Below are 15,168 nucleotides of genomic sequence, written 5' to 3'. Positions count from 1 at the left end.
CACCTCCTACATGGGGAGGGTGGATGCAATCCAATGACGTCATTGCACCTGGAAGGATGGTTTCAGCAGGGACTACGCTGTGCTGCCCGACAGATACTGGGGGCCGGCCCATGGTTGAGTCTGAGCCATCTGGAAGGGTGATCCTGGTGAGGATGGGTGCTGCGCTTGGTCTTGGTCTTTTTGCCGAGTTTCAAGTCTGGCCTTCTGGCTGGCTGGTGTAAGTGCTATCTCTGTCAGCGATCTGGTAGGAGGAGCTGGTAATGCCCTGTGTGGTGGAACGGGGTAGGACCATGCAAATCTGCCGGGTTGACGGAGGGGCTAGTATTGGTGGAGGCTGCTAACTGGCGTGGCAGTTCTCCCCAAGAAAACCTTGAAGGGCTCTCTAGCTGGCAGGGGTGGAGGGCTGCACTGGACGGTCGGGGGGTCGGATATGGAACGAAAAGCCTATGGTGCATGTGCCCCTGGAGTGGCAGTCCAGGGGTATCTGAAGATCACTGTGTGTGAGGGACACATTGATTTAAGATACCACGGTCACTGCACCAGATACACGCTTTTTTTAGCACCTGCCTCCTGGGCCGGGCCTTTTGGCTAGGACCGGAGGAATTTTTTATTCCTGGCCGGAGGGCCTGGTCATTGTTAATCACAATGACCACTTCTTTCACTCTCCTCTTCACTATCCCTTTCCCCCACTTTCTTTTATTTTAAGCCTATGTTTGTCACGTTTTTGTCTTATTTTTGTTTGTGCACGTTTTGTTCACTGTGAGATTATTAGGGTGCCGGTCCTCGGGCCAGCCCTGAACGTCTTGGGAGTAGGTGGACATGGCCTTCTGGCTTAGTTCACTTGCTCTCATGGGGTCTCCCTTCGGGGGAGCCCCACCTAGTACTGGGAGGGTTCTGTTTCGGCAGTCCCTCCGAGGAATTTGGGTCCGTGTCGGCTTCGGTTGCTCGGACCACAGTACCTCAGTCCCCGTCTGGAGCCTAACGCCCCGGGGGATCAGGGTTTGGGTCCCTCTTCACAGGAGGACCACTTGACATTGCACCCGTCTGCACGTTTTTGTGAACACTCTTTATGTGTGTGCACATTTTTTCTGCACCGGGTGGAGTTTTTGGGTGTGTTCACACGCTATAGGCTTTTCAAAAAAAAAAAAAAAAATCTATAATTTTGACTTGTTTGGTTTCAATTTAAATTTGCATTTATTTTAGCACCATAAATTTCACCACACAATTTTTTTTTGTATTGAAATCTGTCACTTGGTGTACACTTATCACACCCAGAAAGTAACAATCGCTTACTAAATCTCAACTCAAACCTAACCCCTAATTATTCTCTGGACAAGTTTAAATCAGATCTAAACTCTAACTGGATGACATTTACTTTGCAAAAGCTCTGTGCATCATAAACAACTGTAATGTTTTTTCTTGGAAAAATACAGTTCTCGTTTCTTTTCATCCTTTTTTTGAATCCCAGTCTTGCTGATCTCCTGCAGCCTCTTTTTAGACACTTATTTTTTTTGTTCAGGGTGGTCTTTTTGATGATTACAATGGTTAAATGTCCCTGTGCATTTATAAGATTGTAATTTTTTTTTATTATACTTTCTTCACATAATCCAGCAATAAATAGTAGAATAAATAGAATAGTAAAAATATATGAAGTCAGTTTACAGCGATATTTTGATACTATATAAACAGCTTTATGTATTTAAAGGATAAGTGCACTTATGCAGGACTTCCCTAAATGCACTCCTAGTAAAGTTAGCCCAATGTTTTTGTATATTGTGAAAGATGATGTTACGATGCGAGAATCGTGATCTTTATTCTAAGCAAAAAAATTGTGATTTTATCCAGAATCGTGCAGCTCTACTGCCGTGTGGTCAGTTGTAAAAAATACCAGTACTGTGTATCACCTATAGAGTAGGAATGAGCTGCCTGAACTATCGCTCCAGAAAGTTGTCACTTCCAATCAGGGTGGGTTTGATTTAAATCATTAGTAAAAAGGCTTGATTTAAATCATAATTTTTAAAGAGCAACTGTCATCCCTGTCCCCACAGTGGCTCCTCCTCTGACCCGCTGTTGACTCACCGACAGTCCCATTCACTTTAATGGGATGACTGGTAATACGGCAGTGACGCAACAAGGTGAGGGACGTGGTGGCAGCAGGTGAGTGGATGCCCGCTCACAGGCACTGCCATGATAGATCTGAATTGACAGGTGTCTTTTAAATGTAAGGACTGGTAGTTGCTGGTAGTTAGAATCTTTAAAGGATAAGTATGGTTTTTTTTTTGTACCTCTTCCTGTTTCTGGGGAACTGCTGCTCGAGCTTCTCTCTAGATCAGCCTGCAGTGTATATTTTGCCAGTCTTGGGTAGACTGCACTGTTTTGGGACCAGCACCTGAACAACAGACTCTCTCAATGGAGGTTAACTCCGACCACAAACAGAAACGTGTTTTATTGATTATACAGCCACATAACAGGACTATTCAGTTTATATCCAACCAGACAAACCCTACATAGTTGTTAGAGGATCTAAAGAAGATTTTAATGTGTACGGTTAGCCTTACATCTGAACATTTTTAGTTTAAAGAAACTTTGTTCTTCCCAGAGGATTATGTGTGAATATAACCTATTTTTGTATGTTATTTACCTGTAAAATGCTCCCTTGTGTAGACATCCTACAGCCCCGAGACCGCTTCGGTGCATTGCCATAGATGTGATGACAGCAGCCTCATCAAATGACACTCAATGATATATTCCATTTTGATTCTCTCTCAGCAGCTACATACAAGGTTATTTAGAGAGGTAATGGGAGGAGTGGAGAAGCTGGGCCAGCACAGACAGGGCTATGAAGGAAGGAAGGGACTGTGCTAAGGAAATGTACTAGTCACATTTTCTAGCAAGTTCAATGGCAAATTAGAGGTGGATAAAATATAATTTATGGAAAGAAACAACACCTTAGGTAAGCATTTAAAATACTTGATTTTTTTCTGTGCTTTTACCTGCGGTTTTAATTTATGAAAGGGTCCCATTAGCACCTGTTCACACCTGTGAGATTTAACATGCGTTGTCTGACGTGTTAAAGCTCAACAACAGTGGCGGCTGGTGCTCAAAATTTTTTGGGGGGGTGCAAACAAACGAAAAAAAACAAAAAAACAATTGCAGCCTCACTGTGCCAATCAATTGCAGCCACTGTGCCCATCAATTGCAGCCACTGTGACCATTAAAGGCAGACACTGTACCCATCAAATGCAGCCACTGTGCCATCAAATGCAGCCACTGTGCCATCAATTGTCACCACTGTGCCATGCCATCAATTGTCGCCACTGTGCCATCAATTGTCGCCACTGTGCCATGCCATCAAATGCAGCCACTGTGCCATGCCATCAAACACAGCCACTGTGCCATCATTTATCGCCACTGTGCCCATCAATTGTCACCACTGTGCCATGCCATCAAATGCAGCCACTGTGCCATCAATTGTCACCACTGTGCCCATCAAATGTCACCACTGTGCCCATCAATTGTCACCACTGTGCCATGCCAAGCGCAGCCACTGTGCCATGCCATCAAACGCAGCCACTGTGCCATCAATTGTTACCACTGTGCCATCAATTGTTACCACTGTGCCATCAATTGTTACCACTGTGCCATCAATTGTTGTCACCACTGTGCCCATCAATTGTCACCACTGTGCCCATCAATAATCAATTGTAGCCACTGTGCCATCAATTATAGCCACTGTGCCCATCAATTATAGCCACTGTGTCCTGTTAAATGCTGCCACTGTGCCCTATAAAATGCCCCCGCCCGGCACTTACCTTTCTGGGGTCATCCATCCTGCTTCCACCGTCCCTCGATGTCTTCTCCCACCCTCGATGATGCTTCAGCCAATCAGGTTACCGGTAACCAGAACCCATGAACCTGATTGGCTGAGTTGCCTGTCAGTGTTATCCAGGGAAGACACCCTCGTGCGTCCCCTGGATAACTATTTGGAAGCCGATTACAGCCTGAGAGCTGTAGGCTGTAATCGGAAAGCCTATCAGAGCCGCTGGCTCTGATAGGCACTTCCAAAGCCAACCAGCTTCCGTTATTCAGATGGCCGTCGCTCACCAGGGGGCCGGCCATCTGAATAGTGGGCGGCAGCAACAACAACATCTATGTTGAATCTATACAGAATCTATGTATTGTATTTTAGTGGCGGTGCAGAAAAGAGAAGGGGCGGCGCTTCTGCGCCCACTATGGATGGTGCGCCACTGTTCAACAAGTGGATTTCTATTATTTTATATGGGGCCAGTTCACAACTGCTCTGTGTTTCTGTGCAAGAGGAAACATGCTGTAGGTGTTTTTTTTTTTTTTGTGCATCAGCATCCCATGGAATTCAATGGCAGCACACGAAAGTTGTGCATCAAATACATTAAAAAAATAAAAAACCTGCATGAAAATGCAGAAGCAAAGTTTTTTTTAAAGCAGTAATAAACCCAAAACCAAAAATGTAATATATAGCAGCTTAAATCCTTAAATGTGGTGTACTGCCCCCTTCACCTACCCCCCCCCCACTTTAGTGTCCTGTGCCCCCATAGCAGTGTCCTCTGCCCTCTTCATATCACCCTCGTTGTAGTGTCCTCTGCCCCCCTACATAACACAGTCCTGTGTCTACCCTTCACATCACCTCATCACCCCCCAGCCGACTGTAGTATCTTCCACCCTGTCCCCTTCACATCACATTCCCCCACTATAGCATCCTGTGCCCCCCCCCCCCCCCCATTGCAGCTTCCCATGCCCTCTGCCTCCCTTCACATCACCCCTCCATGTAGTGTCCTCTGTCCCCCGCCCCACACACACACACAGTGTAGGTAGCTGTCTCCTACCTTACACTGGTGAACACTGTGCAGCAGAGCGGAGGGGGAGAGGTGTGCCAGTACTGGATGGAGGGTGGAAGTGAGAGCTGCCAGAGTCAACTGTTCACATGAACAAGCTGGTGATTGCTTGCTAGGGCTGCCCAGCTTCCTAGCAACCAATCACCTGCTGGTTAAAGCGGAGGTCCGCCAAAATATATATTTTTTTAAAAGTCAGCAGCTACAAATACTGCGGCTGCTGACTTTTAAAAATATGGACACTTACTTGTCCAGCGAGCCCGTGAGGATGGCACCCGAGGCCGACCTATGCCTCGGTCCTTGGATGCTGCCGCCGCCATCTTTGCTAAGGGGATCAGAAAATTAAGCCTTGCAGGTTCACTTCCTGGTTCCCTACTGTGCATGCGCGAGTCGCACTGCGCAATCAAAATGATCCCTCCTGTCTTCTGACGGGATGTGACGTAGAGGTCTATGCCCGGAAGTGGGTGCAAATACCTATATTAGACAGGGGGGGTTCTGAAAAGCAGAGGTTCCATTTTTGTGTGGACCTCCGCTTTAATGTGAACAGTTAACTTCTCCCATACTGTGATGTCTCACTCTCTGCTCTGCAGTGGGGGGGCTGGGGCGCAGCGGAGGCTGAAGGAGCTAAAGGACTGGAAAGGCAGGGGAAGGACCTGTTGACTAGTAAATCGTGATTGACGGTTTGCCAACCCCCGCTCTAGATGAAGGGGCACAGGGTCACCTGTGGACAGCAGGATTGTCGGTCTGGGGGGGGGGGGGAGCGTTATATGTGCTAGAAGATTTACATACACTTACAAATTGAAGCCAAACCCCAGTTCACACACTGCAGTCAAACAAGCAGTTGCAGCAACAGTTTGTCTTTCTTTCTTATTATAAGCACCCCTCTGCCAGTGGCAAATGATTTGTTTCATCCCTCTAACTGCTACATTTACAGGAGAGCAGTAGACTTACTGGCTGGATCATCAGATGAAAGCAAAGGAAAGAAAGTCTAAAAAGAAAACTAATGCAGTCACCACATGTAAGAATTGTAAGTTGGAATATAATAAACGTTTGCATTTGTTTGTAATATGTCTTTAAATATAAGATTCTGAGAGTTCCCTGGAATGTCCATACCAATTACATAGATCTGACTACAGAACCTTGGATCTTGATTGGTTGTTGCACTTTGCATGTGATCAATGCTCTGAATTGTGGGATCCTGGGAATCTAGTAGATCTATTTTGTATTTGCTCAGCTGATCCCTGTAGACTGGTATCCAGTGTATCCTGCTGAGTAGCTGTCTGCTGCAGAGACACAGGAGGAATGTGCTGTGTTCATGTCATAGTTGTGTTTATGCAGCAGAGACTGTAGTGTGTTTGCTTCTGATGGAATTGCACCTCTGGCCACACACAATGCAGCCTGCTATGGTGCTGTTAGTGAAAGCATCACATTTTTTAAGCTCCCTCCCTCCCTCTGTTCTGAAAGGTTTCTGTGCACTTCCTGCTTCGAAACAAAAGATTTGCCTATCCCAGCCCTCCTAGTGCTATTAGTAGTATTATTATCAGCCGCCTGGCAGCCAATCGGGGATGGAGAAAGATGGTGACATCATGGGCTAGGGAACAGCAAGGAGGTAGCTGAAGCATCCAAGCCACTAATGTGAGCAGTGGAGGTCAGGAGCTGGATAAAGGATGGCAGCAGTTCTGCTGGTGGACTAATCTGGGGCTTCCCTTTCATCAGTGGCAGCAGGGACACAGTGGATGCAACATGCCAGGGTGTGTGCCAGGTAATCCTCTCTCATTTATTCTTAGCTGATCATGCTGCAGTTGCAGCCCATGCTGTCTTGTGTTCAGCAAGCAATGGCCTGCTCTGGTCTCTCCCTGTTCTGGCGCAGCCTGCAGAATCCAAGCTACAGACCCCGGTGCTTTATATGCTGTTGTAGGAAGGAGGAGATCCCTTTTCTAGCAGCACTAAATATCATCTGGATGCTAATGTATTTCTCAGCCTATATAGCAGTGCAATGATGGCCTTTATTGTATTACCTGTCTATGTAAATGGAGAAGCAGGATTTGTGTATATCTGGTTACGTAGACCTCTGTGTGTCTGTAGTGGTGGTGCTGTGTGTATATAATATAAGCAGGATCTGTATATATGGCATGAGATTTATACTAATTCTAGGCAGAAATTAATAGTTGGCTTTAATATTAAAGTGTCTATTGTGCATCAGTGTTCTGTTGCTGGTTGTTTAGTTATTCCATTTTTGTAGTGAATAAAACACATATATTGAGCAAATGGAGGTTCACTGTACAAAGGAGCTTGCAATCGTTGCCATCTGCTGTGTGATTCTGTGAATGGGTCATAAATACACTTTGCATACATTATCCTCTAGCCCTTTTGTGCTGCTCCCTGTGAAGACACCTGCTCTTCTGCTCTTGTGACTTGGAAGCTTAGTAATAGGCCCCCATATGCATATTCGCCTTTGTCCAAGTCTTGCACCATTGGTGAGGCTGTCAGTGTACACACACTCCCCTCTCTGTCATTAACCTGCTGGGAAGAAGGATTTCAGCACTGACAATTGCTGTCTGTGTACCACTGGGACAGTCTCTGATGTGTCAGTCCTTAACCCTTTCTGACCCATGCTGACAGTAGCCACAGGAGATTTTTAGAGCATGATTTTGTTCATTTCCCAAAAACCAGTGCAGAGCAATCTGAACAGGAAAGATGATTTCTTATTGGTTGTGGTGGGTTATGGCAATTTGAACACTCCAATTGAAGCTTGCTTGTATCAACAATATTATATAATAAACAAAGGTGTTTTTTTTTGGGGGGGGGGGGGGTTGATATGGTACCAAGCACTTCTTCTGTAATGGTCTGTATCTTATCGCCTGCAGCTTGCTGCTTCTTACAAAAATTCAAAAATCCATTTGTTCCACCTTCATAACTGCCAGATTTTGCCCTGAACAGCCATTTTCTGGTGCTGTATGGGTTAATAGCAGCTGCTGCTAGTGTGAAGCTTGTCTTCCCCCCAGGTGCCCTCTTCGCCATTCACAGACCAACTTGTACTACTATACTCCCCACAATGCATCACATTCTGTGAATGGAGGAGGGGCAGAGGAAGGACAGGACATCCACTATCCATTTACAGAAAGCAGTGTATTGTGGGAGAATAGCAGTATGATGTCTCCATATGGTAGAGAGGATATAAGGAAGTGGCCAGTGGCTCAACTCTCCACACTAGCTGCTGTAGCTGTTGTTAACTCGTACAGCACTAGCCGTAATAAATTACTAACCTTCAGATTTATAGCTCAACTACAAATATATATATATATATATATATATATATATATATATATATATACACATACACATACACATACACATATACACACTATAACTTTATACATTTCTGCAATTATTACAAACTCATTGCAGTTATATTTAAATGCTAATAGTGTGCCTTTCTAAACAAAGTGCCATTTTACTGTCCTTCAGCCTTTAGGAAGACTGGACTATGGCCAGTGGGAGTACAAAATGCCCCATGATTAGTTGGAGTAGACAATATATCAGGCTTGGTGGCCAATAGGAGTAAAAAAAAAACGACATACCCTGTCAGCGGGAGGACCTGCTCTCCTCTCATTGGTGCCAGCGGGAAGACCAGCGCCCTGTCATTGGTGTCAGGGTGCTAGTCCTCTTGTTGACACCAATGATGGGGCGCTAGTCCTCCCGCTATAACTGGTGTCAGCAGGAGAACTAGTGCCTAATGGTTTATATCTGGGAGAAATGATGCCCCATCCTCTGTCAGTAGAAGGCATAGTGCCCCATTGCTGGTGTCAATGGAAGGAATGGTGCCCCAAGGGCAGGATAAAGGCAAGTAAAGGACCATATCTGGCCCACAGGCCAATGTATGGAGGCCACAGTTGTACCTGAATATGTCTTGATAGCAACACCCTGTGATCCCCTTCATAACAGGACTAGGGATGAGCTCCGGCGTGTACGTGCAGAGCCCGCCAGGAAGTCTGCATGTCGCTGCGCTAACCACAGGCAGGGAGACATATTCCCGATGCTCGGCTGCGGAGATCAGTAAATGTCTCCCTGCCTGTGGTTAGCGCAGCGCCATGCAGAATTCCTGGCGGGCTCTGCACGTGGACTGTGCGAACACGCCGGAGCTCATCCCTAAACAGGACTAAGTGCTGCGAATCTGGCGCAAAATTTAAAGCGGTACATTTCTGCTTGCCATGTGCGATTTCAATGCAAATCTAGTGTGAATTTGTGAGGGTTGTTGTCACATCTGCAATTTTTTATTTTATTTTTTCCTATAAAATCTAGGTAAAAAAAAAAAATTGCAATAATCCAGTCCCATAGAAGTCTATAGAGCTGAAATTTGCACCACACTAAACTCGCACAGGTCCCTTTTTATTAAACCGGATCAAATTTGCACCACATACATGTGAACAGCCTTCATTGGAAATAATGTTTTTTTTTTTACATGACATGCAAATCTATGCTTTTTGGATCTGCATAGAGATCGCAATGGTTTGAACCGGCACTGAGATAAAGAGAGGGAGAACCAGCTTTAGGAGCCATTCTGTTTCTGCCGCATGCACATATGCTGAAAGTGAAAACACAGACAGGCACAGAGTAGCTGAATGATGACTCATCAGTGTTCTTCTGATTCTTTGTTGTCTCGTCAGCATGAGGTGTGTGTGGGGTCCTGACCAAGCTGTGCTGCAGTAGTGAGGACCGGGCTGTGCTGTCTGACAAAGGTGCCTAAATCGCAACCACATCCGTTTTCTTATTTGTATTGTGTTTACTTGCTTGCCTAATGTTTAGCTTTATTAAAGCCCCATTCACACTGCTGCGACTTTAAAGGCGCACAATTTTTACATCAATTTTTGTGGCTGCGATTTCAGGGAATGCCTGTGTAAACTTGAGGTCTATGGACCTCAATTCGCATGAAAGTCGGACCAAAGTAGTACAGGGACTACTTTTAGGTTGGCACGACTTGAAGTCGCACATATAAATGGTTATCATTGAAAATCATGGGAAATTACTTGTCATGTGACTTTGTAGTCCAAAGTTGCAGGACAAGTCGCACAAGTGCCAAAGGGGCCTAAAAAGGTCACACGTTTAGGCCTCATGTATACTGCTGCTGGTAAACGGACATTTAGGAGCAGTTAGGGATTTTTTTTCAACTGCTCCTGAACTCTTCTCTGTTATCTTATCATTACATGTACACTGGTTCATTTATAGTTGTTTCTAGGCAAATGTGTTTAGAGCACTCAATTTTATCATGGGCCGCATCAGCATTATAATAGTTTTCAAAAGGGCCGATTGTATCTGTAAGATTAGGTGTCAAGCGCATCCCCTCCCCTCACATTAGATGTCAAGAGCCACCCAACCATCAGAAGTTGAGTCCCCCACTCCTCCTTACATCACAGTGCACCCCCCCCCCTCCCTTTCCTTATGCTGCTGCTGGGAAGAAACAGGATGCATTGCCTGAAAGTGGAAAGTAAGGGTTTGGAGGAGAATCAGAGGAGGGCTGGAGCTCTTCTGCAGCTGCAGGAGAGGTGCGAGGGCCACATTAAGGCTGCATTCACACCTGAGCATCGGTCGTTTTTTTGGGGGTTTTGTCGCGCGTATTTGCATACAGCGTCGTGCAACTTTTTTGTACTTCGGCGTTTTTTATTTTAGCCAATAGGAAAAATTATCATCTTTTCATCACTTGTTGCTATGTTGGTAGATTTTTTTAATCTTCTGCATTGGCGACAAGTTCTATTTATTAAAGCGACGAAACGCCCGTAGCAAACGCCCGTTGTCGCGCGATACGCTCAATTCGCGCGTTTCCCATTACTTTCTATGGGAAAAAAACGCTCAAATACGCCCAAACCGCACAATAAGCGCAACAAAAAAAGGTCCGGGACTTGTTTGAGCTTCGCGCGACAGGCGTTTGGGCGTTCAGGTGTGAACAGTCACCATAGGGAATAATGTTAATTCTCCCCTCTGGCGTTTGTGAGCAGTGCGGTTCAGGCGTAAAAACGCCTAGGTGTGAATGGGGCCTTAAGGGCCGGATTCGGCCCGCGGGCCTTGTGTTTGACACCCATGGTTTAGAGGCTTTTTCTTAAACTCAAATAAATGCGTTCAGAAGCTGTGTTTAAAGGCAGTTGAAGCGCCAAACGCGGCAACTCGCGTTTAGCAGCGTTTTGTTTTATAGTGGTTTTTAATTTTAACAAAAAATTTTTTTTTTTTTTTTTTTTTCAAATGCTTCTAGACGCAAACGTGGCTAAACGCAGCATGTAAACACGACTTAACTGCCGTTTTTGGAAACTGATTTCTAGCTGTCAAGTTAAATCGTTCAGGAGAGGTTGAACAATGTCCCGTGTATATGAAGCCTTAAATAAATAGTGCTCCAATAATATAGCAAAATGTGTATATGGTATGTATTGATTTATATTTAAATAGATTGGTTGTAAAGTGATTCATAAAATATTGTTCTCTTGTTTATACTGAAGTGTTCAAAATGTTAATAATATTAATCAAGACAACATTGCTACCGATAGGTTTGTGTAAATATTTATCAGCCTGTTTAAGAAATGTTACATTGTTGTGTAAACTGATCTTGTGTTATGGTTTGCATAGTGCAAACTTTCAGAAGGACACTGTTGCAGAAAATCAAGATCGCTACATTATAAAAATGCTTCAATGGTACTGTCCTAGTGTAGAGGTGTGTTGCAATAAAAAGCATATATGAAGGCTCATTGTATTTGGTGGTATGGTTCACATTTATAGGCTGGGCCTTTTCTTTTGAGTGGCTTGTCATTGGAAGCATATGTTCTCAAGCTCATGAGAAGTGTCTGATTGGTTTACACATGACCTAAAGAAATCTGTTGGTTCCAAGGCTGGACTGATCTACTCCTCAGTTATTTTATTAAATGATAAGTTCACCTTTAATAAAAAATTAATAAAATAAATGCATATGGTTTTGTAGTTTAAAATGTGTGCATGAAGAGGGGCTTTGTGAGGCCTTAGGCAAGACTTGGACATGAGGCCCCACTCACGCTCATAACGGGGGAAAAAAAATTCAAGCGATAAAAAAAAAAACGGTGTCATCCTCCACAGTGCTGCTGACTTTTCTCTGCTCTCCCGTCATTTGCCAACCCCTACCTTTTCTAACTGAAGCACAGTATACTGTGTTTACTAAGCTTTAGTTTATGAATGAACAGGAGCATCTGTCTCCTGTTCATTCATCTGCAGTGCAGCTGAGGTTGCAAAGAAAGGAACTGGGGAATGTATTTCCTCAGTCCCTTTCTCTGTCTCAATAGTGAGATTTCAGGGGTCCAATTAGACCCCTGATATCTCGCCAAAAAACTCCCAATAAAATTTTTATAAAAATGTAAAAAATAAATAAATGTTTGACTAAAATTTCTAATCAAACTAAAAAGCCATGTCCGATATGTAGCATAATTTAGCCACACTCACTTTTTTTTTTTTTTTTTCCTGTATGATACAGGTCACCATCTCCCTAGTAGGGGCCCCAGTGCATCTCTTTGCCCGTGATGTTATTATGATGGTACTGTAAGTAGAAGAGGAAAGTGGAGGGTATGGCGGCCGGTAGTATGTACATAAGAGGGGTGTGCAGTCTATGGAGGTGGGTGGTATGTACATGAGAGAGGTGGGTGGTATGCAGTGTTAATTTCGTAGATTAAAATGACAAACATTTTAGTCAACTAAATGCTATTTTAGTGGACTAAAATATGACTAAAACAATTGAGATGACTAAAACTAAATACAAATTTGACTTCAAAATGAACACTGGTGTGTAGTGCATGTTCATACCTCAATACCATAAATAATAACATATTAGATTTTTCACTCCAGCATTATATAATGAGTTTGGACAGTGTAGAGAAATGTTAACTAATGAATTACAATTTAATTACACCCATTCGATTTTAGATGACTAAAATGAGTTTTAGTCGACTAAAATGTACTGGAGAATTTTTTTGTCTTTTTTTACAGCTTGAATTTACAGACAGTTACTTTTGAACATTTACAATTTTTTATTTATTAATTACAGGTACTTTTTTATCTAAAATCACTGCTGCTACCTAATCCCTCTATGTATGTACATGCTCATTGGCATATGGTAACTTATCAAACTGTAATAAAACACTATATTAATACACAGCTAACTTGTGATGCAATAATCCTCAAACCTATAAAGTTATCAATGTCAAAATAATTTATTTATTATTATCTTCCACCTCTGTTGATCCAACAAAAATGAAATGCACTGTGTAGCCCACCACCGTTCACCTATGCGCTCACTTTTTTTAGTTGACCTGTACAATGTCCTGTCAAACACCTCTCCCACTCAGGGCTTGTTGTAAATCTCACTTGGATAAGATTACACTTTAATTCTCTTCTCCAATCTCCTGTTTAGATTCTTAATACCACATCCAATTTATATAGGTGCATGGCCCTTTAAGAGATCTAGATTCCTTTCTGCAGTGGACTCATAAAGCACAATGGATCCCCATAGTGCAGCAAACTTCTTAAAGGGGTTGTGAAGGTAAACATTTTTTTCAATCGCATCCAATGAAGTGTCGCGCCAAGGGGCGGGGCCGAGTGATACAGTGAGCGTCTATGGTCGCTCGCTGTAGCACAGGGAGCGCACCCACAAGGACACCACACAATGCGAGGAAACTTGCATGAATGTGTGGAGTTCTTGCGGGGAGGACCAGAGACAGCTGCCGAGGGACCCCAGAAGACGTGAATCGGGGCCATTCTGTGCAAAACGAGCTGCACAATGGAGGTAAGTATAACATGTTTTGTTAGTTTTTTTTTTTTTTTTTTTTTTACTATTTGCACTTGCATTAAAAGAAAAGCATAAATCGCATATCAAAAAATGTCACTTCCAGTTTCAGCTGTCAGCCACCCAGCTCTGCCCACTGTGTTTTGTCATGGTCTCATGACTTCCTCAGGGGTGCTGCTAGCAGCCACCTAAACATTGTAATTTTGCTGTTTTATTTAATGTTCACAACCATTAACAAATGGTCACGTGGGATTAACACATTTACATACTTGTGTATAGCACTATCCATTTACTCAGCGTTTTACATATATAACATTCACATCAGTGTCTGCCCTCAAGGAGCTTACACTCTAGGGTCCCTAACTCGCAATCATACATGCACATACTAGGGGGCCAATTTAGATGGGAGGCAATGAACCTACCAGCATGTCTTTGGAGTGTGGGAGGAAACCCATGCAGGGAGCACATGCGAACTCCAGACAGGTAGTGAAACAACGAAAGGAGATGGGGGGGGGGGGGGTAGAGCAAACAAGGGACAGTGGCCGAGGCTGACCCCATAACATTCCCTCCCCCTAAAGATTAAGGACTATCTTGGTACGATAAAATTGGCATACATATAATGTAAAAAGAGGATTTATTACATGTAAAAAATATTTCCTAGCCCCTTTGTCTCTATCGGTAGGTCTGAAAGAAAACTAAAGTGCGGTAACCCAAAGTGTGAGGAATAAATGTGAGCACCTAGTTTACGTGGTGGTGGGAGCTATACAGTTTTTATGATTGATGAAATATATGGAGGATGCAACAAGTTCTTGACCCCTGAACCAGTGACGGTAATCATTTTCAAGCCTCTGAGGCTGGGTTCACACTATTGCAAATTGGATATGGGTTTCCCTCCATCCAGTTCAGATTGCAGGAGATTATGACCAAATCTCTATGGAGCAGGTTCACACATCGCCGCAGTTGCTCTGGTGCAAATTTTGCTCCGTTTTCAGCCCAAAATGCAGGCTTAAATCAGACCTGAAACGGTGAATGGAGATGCACCTGACTCCTGCTGTGAGCCACTGCTTTCTCAAGTGTGAACCCAGCCTGAATGATATTATTGGATTGGAGCACAACATTTATACAAGGGGTTTAAAGCTGAACTCCAGTACTGCATACAGTTAAAACAGAACTTTAAACCCTCCTACCCTTTTCATCGAAGCTGCCATCTTGGCCTCTTTTTGATCTGCAATTGCCATGGTGCTGCACATGTGATACGTTATGAGACCAGACATTTGATTGTTGTGCTCTCAACCAACTATGAAACAATGTGATAGTTACAGTCCCAGCATACTGGTAATGTAACTGTTTTTCAAAATTATCGTTTTAGTTCAGCTTCAAGTATATCCCAACCCAAAAACTAGATCTTTATATATTGAATCTTACTAGTTCTTAGATGTGGTGGTTGCATTCAATTATTAATAATAATATTATTCTTTTTTTTTTTTTCCACCCGTTATTTTTCAGGTTCTT

General features: G+C 43.6%; 1 protein-coding gene across 5 annotated transcripts in view; it reads left to right on the top strand.

The window, feature by feature from the left end:
* The window catches only part of PAK3 (p21 (RAC1) activated kinase 3), a 243,536-nt gene that overhangs the window by 115,022 nt on the left and 113,346 nt on the right, over positions 1–15,168 (top strand). The window contains exon 1 of one of the 5 annotated variants that reach the window (XM_040323878.1): positions 6,364–6,619. The exons of 1 other annotated variant lie outside the window; for it this stretch is intronic. The gene's annotated coding sequence lies outside the window, so the exon portion shown is untranslated. Of the gene's footprint in view, positions 1–6,363; positions 6,631–15,168 lie in introns of those variants that run through there. 3 more of the 5 variants (XM_040323875.1, XM_040323879.1, XM_040323880.1) reach the window with 3 other exon arrangements.

This window comes from Rana temporaria, chromosome 9 (assembly GCF_905171775.1).
Source record: "Rana temporaria chromosome 9, aRanTem1.1, whole genome shotgun sequence".
In the NCBI taxonomy this organism is placed as follows: domain Eukaryota; kingdom Metazoa; phylum Chordata; class Amphibia; order Anura; family Ranidae; genus Rana; species Rana temporaria.
This window is presented reverse-complemented; position numbering and strand designations above follow the sequence as displayed.